The sequence below is a fragment of the Leptinotarsa decemlineata genome, unplaced genomic scaffold (assembly GCF_025532065.1).
Source record: "Leptinotarsa decemlineata unplaced genomic scaffold, Ldec_3_MD MMD2_tig00026330_RagTag_RagTag, whole genome shotgun sequence".
Taxonomy (NCBI): domain Eukaryota; kingdom Metazoa; phylum Arthropoda; class Insecta; order Coleoptera; family Chrysomelidae; genus Leptinotarsa; species Leptinotarsa decemlineata.
This window is the reverse complement of record NW_027412690.1, coordinates 3,762,479-3,768,078: the sequence shown is the minus strand read 5'-3', so window position 1 is coordinate 3,768,078 and position 5,600 is coordinate 3,762,479.

Genomic DNA, 5,600 nt, shown 5'->3' with positions numbered 1-5,600 from the left:
GTTAGTGTGAGCGTACGGGGAAGATATGGAAGCACCCTTGTTGTTTTTTTACCACATTCCCCTCGTTTGATTTATTGTTGTTTTGAATTAATTTTGTATTCGCACTTCAGGGCCTATTTCGAAATTGGTTTGAATTTTGTACCGCCTAGAAATTAATAAATGTTGTATCAAGAAATAGTAGAACAGTACCTCTAGAACCAAAACAAGAGATCTACTTCAAAACATTAGACCTATTAACTCTAAACACGCTCCACTCTTGCGATATCTTCTTCATCTGCTGTGGATTGAATCGCAATATTCCGCAGTCTACTTGCATTACAGATTTGTTGTCTTCACACACGGTTTCTCTGTTAGAGTACTGGTACATGGGTACTGTTTGAATCAATAGTATGTCAACAATATATTATATATATAATATAGTATATATTTCAGTAAAAAAAACATACTATTCACAAACCAATCTGGTTTTAGATCCAGACATTCATGCAAATCCGCACTTCAGCTTACACTTACTGAATGGAAAGATAAAATGAGTAAAGACATGTACATTGTAGCAGTGTTTTTAGATCTTAAACGTGGGTTTGAAACGGTTAATCGTAATATAATAATTAAAAAATGTGGCATTAAAGGAAAAGTACTTGTTTGGATCAGTGATTGTCTTACAGGAAGGAAGCAGGTAACCACAATTAATGAGTTTGTCTCAACAACAATAAGCGTAGATCACGGGGTTCTGCAGGGAAGTATTTTAGGGCCATTGCTATTCTTAATTTACATTAATGATATTAGCAAATGTAATGTATGTGATTATAAACATTATTTTGCTGATGATGTCCAAGTATCGGTTAGTGATGAAGATATAGATAAATCTATCCAAAAAATGAATGAAGCATTGAATAATATTGCTACATATTTAAAAACTGAAAAATTGAAGCTAAATGTCAACATAGAATAGAAAATGACAAAATGGAGCTCATCACTGAATTCAAATATCTAGGATTCATGTTGGACAAGTATCTATCAATGAATAACCGTTTCACTTATATACAGAAAAATTTTTTGAAGAAATTATTATTATTATTATTATTAAATATAACATTTACATTCATATTTATATTTACAAAATGTTGCAAAACCTTCTACCTTCAGAGAAATATCTGCGAGATTAACCTTTGTAAGACTAATTTCTGTGACTAACTCTTGCATAAATGTCTGTTGTATATAATTCTATATTCAGCGTGGTGTTAGCCAAGGAAGTAGTTATTTTGCGGTAGGCATTTACCAGAAAGAAAGAAGAAAATTAAAATAACTTCCATACGAAATGTCACAAGACCCCTTTTCACTTGAAAAAAAAATCATAACGTCTTCTCGGCGGCAAGTGATGTCACATAATTGGCTTTTTGAGTTGAATTTGATATGAGAAGGAGGGGATTATTTACGTCCGTACTGTATATTGTTACGTTTTTCCCCGTGGGTTGACCAATAATTGACTACACTGAGTAATCAAACTCAACTTTATTTCACTTCAATGATAACTATTATATGAATGTCTATTGCCTTACTAGATCACTTCGCGTACCGCACTGTAACGTCCACTTGACTGTGTCGATACGCTCGTGGTTAGCGTTTTTATATCGTAATCGAATGCCGTAGAAATTTCGCCGAAGTTCCGTCGAAATCGGTAGCATTATTCTCGCTGCTTCTAGAGTGGCGGGGAATCATCGTACATTCGCGCGCTCTTAACTACGTCACCTTTGATTTATGGCTACCAGTGGCGGCCGGCGTTATTTTCTTTCGGGTATGATCTACTACAATATAATCTGAGAGATATTTTGTCATGCACAAATCTGATAATGATATATAAATCTCTCTAATATATGGATCAGTATATACCATGACACAGTAGAATAAATGTTTATTGAGATATGGAGCTACAAATACTTTTAAAACAACCTAATATCTATATTAAAAAAAACAAGCGATCTGACACAAAGCAGTTGTATAATTATACGCAATTAGTAAATATCGTGAGTTTATATAAACATAACTGTCCCAGTTGGATAATCTAACCTATATTTTTTTGTACGAATTAGATAACAACGCCAGAATATAGATAATCAAAAGATGAATATACGTGTTGTTTTCCTGCTTTCCCAACATTTTACAAAAACGAACAAGCCTTTTCAAAAACGAATGTTTTTCGAAAACAAATGGTTACATGGAATTTTGTTTCGATAAATAGTTTTGGGTGAACTTGACAATAAATGGAATCATTGCTAAAACACACAGATTATTTAAAGTATAAATAACAATTGGCAACTTTTCATTATCAAACTGTTTCTGTAGGTACAACGACGAGCAGGATATGAAACTTTCTGAAAAGGATGCCCCAAGCAATTTTATTACTTCTACCATTCCAGAAGACGAAGTACAGGAACGGTTCAATAAAAACAAAATGGGTCGGAGGGTTATGCACACTGCTGACACCATTTCTTTGTTACGCAATGATCGAAATATTGAGGTGAGCATATGTTTTTTCCCAAGGTAAAATTCATTTTAGGAAATGAAAGATTGACATTGTTATAGCTCGAAGATCTTAGAAATATCAACGCTGAATAAAATCACTCCACGATAAAGTAGTTTTTTATTTACAAAACACAAGCACCACAGGAAAATCCTTAAGGTGTTCTCAGAGCGGTGCCTGTGCGAAAGTAGCGATTCACATTGGATTTGAATCGCTGAAAATTAAATCCATTTGGAAAAACGTTCTCAGGAAGTTTATTCCACATAAACGCAGTACTCCAGATGAGCAGCCACAGTCCGTCGCGTATTCCTGATATGTACTGCTCTTATCTATAGAAGAGAGACAAATCTCCAACCCTCCTTCGATGTTCCAGGCTATCAAGGTTGTACGTGATGTTCGCATCTCCAATCAGGCGGATGGATATTTCCTAGATGGTCTGATCTGAGCTTTATAAAGCATCAGAAGTTGCAGAGGTGTGTACAGTTTTCTGGTTCGGAATAGCGTTCCAAGTTTTTGAGAAGCAGCCTTTGCAATTGCAGAAACATGATTGTGCCTCAACAAACTTATCGAAGCAGAAAGCCAAATTGTCTGATTTGACATTATTATTTCCGGTTCGTAGACATTTATCTTCTTGGAGAAAATCAATGCCTGGTTTTTTGTGGCATTGAATTGAACCTGGTTCCTTTCACCCCAATTCGAAATAACTTCTATATCATTATTCAGATATGCAGCCTCCTGCCGGTGAAGATGTGCCTCCGTAGCCGATGTCTTGGAATCCAAATGGATCTCTTCAGTTCTTATAAGATGACGTCTCTGATGAATGAAAATACCAGAAAATTTTTAACAGTGAATTACATGAGTTCCTCTGCTATTGATTATGTTATGTCGAATACACCTGAATTAATTGAAACCACCAATCTTGACCAGGGTCTCTCTAATCATCACGGACAAATCGCTACCTGTCGCTTGTCCTCGGTTCTCAATTCAGTAACGAATGTAGAAAAATATTCTTACTGAAAAATTGATCAGAACTGCAGAAACGAGTTCAGATATTTAATTGCTAACATTAATTTCGATACCAGTCACGTCTACGATGTTGATATCATATTTGACAACTACATGAATGATTTTCTTTGGTGTTTCAGTTGCTTGTTTCCTAAGAAAACTACAAAAAAATTTTTTTATGAAAAGTGAAAAAATCAAATTTTCACATGAACTAAATCAAATGAGAGAAAGGTTAAAGGATTTGGATTGGTTACGTAAGAGGACAGATGATATAACGGTAAAAGAAAAGTATAAATTACTAAAGAGTAATATTGATAAGAAAATTTCTCTCGAAAAAAAATCGCATTATAAAGCAATCATTAGTGAATCAGAAACCAAAACGAAAACACTTTGGCACATTGTAAACAAAGTTAAAGGAAAACATAAATCTAATAAAATATCTGAAATTAATTTTAATAACGAGGTCCTAACCGAACCAGAAAACATGGCTCCTGTGTTTGGACGATATTTATCAACAGTGATAACTGATAAATTGAATGAACATTTTGGTCAACAGTTTTCCACACAATGTACCACAGGTGAATTCAATCCTGTATCAATGTTCTTTGAATCCGTCACAAAGGACGAAATACTTGAGGTCATAAACTCATTACCGAATAAAAAATCCACAGGTCCGGACGAAATTCCGATTTCAGTAATTAAAGACACCAGTGATATAATTGCACCAGTTTTCGAGCATATTATCAATCTGTCCGTATTGCAAGGCAAATTTTCCTCTAGCCTCAAATTAGCCTCTATAATTCTTATTTTTATCAGGCGATCCAAGTAATATTGAGAATTATAGACCAATCGCTTTACTAAGAATTTTTTCTAAACTGATACAGAAAGTAATGGCCAATAGAATCACATTTTCTCAACACATATCAGGTAGTATGTGACAACCAGCATAGATTCCGTAGTGGTTTATCAACTGAAATAAGCACGATTGAATTTGTTCAACAACAAAACAAACAACAAAATGAACTCTGGCGAATTTGTGATCTCAATTTCCTTTGATCTTACTAAAGCTTTCGACTCGGTCGATATTTCTTTCATATCTGATAAATTGAATAACCATGGTGTCCGCGGCCCAATCAATGAGTGGATCGTGTCCTTCCTCGAACGAAGAAAGTTCATTGTTAAGATGGATGACGTCATCTCGGAGGAATTTGAAACAGATATTGGTACACCCCAGGGAAGCGTACTCGGTCTTTTAATTTTCCTTATTTTCATTAACGACCTTCCCATTCACATATCTCAAGGAAGGGTGCTTATGTATGCAGATGATACTTACATTACTGTGTTAGATACTTCATCTGTAAGACTATCTGAGAGGGTCAACACAATCCTAAAAGAGTTCAAGGACCGGTGATTTAAAAATAAACTTATGATTAATAATAATAAGACAGAATATATAGAATTTTGTAGCGAACATAGAACACCTCTGCATTTACCGCTCTCATTTGAAGGAGTGTCAATTGAGCCATTTATAATGGCGAAGTTCTTAGGAACACAATTCGCCTGCAACCTATCATGAAACTCGCATGTCGATGTAGTTTGTGGCAAGCTGAACAAATGTTTTTATGTGGTCACCACACTCCAAAACATGCCGGAACGAGATTGTCTGCTTGAAGTTTACTATGCTCTGGGATACTCCGCTATTTCATATAGTATCGTTGTCTGGGGTCAAGCGTCCGAACTACAAAGAGTGTTTGTGTTGCAGAAACGTATTATTGGACGTATTTTCTGCTTATCTTATAGAACATCATGCAGAGACACCTTCGAAAGTAATAAAATTCTCACGGTGCCCTGTATTTATTTATTAAAACTTTTGACTCACATTTTCAAGAACCTAAGCAGCTTTAGAAGGCATTGCGATATTCACGACATGTATGACACCAGAAACAAAAGAAGTATCCTACCGAAGAAAATTTGTCACTCCATGCAAAAAAAAGCTCCAGTGACTACTGGAATTTGTCTATTCAACCTTCTGCCCTTCGAATTGAGAGAGAGAGCAGAAGCCCATATATCTTCA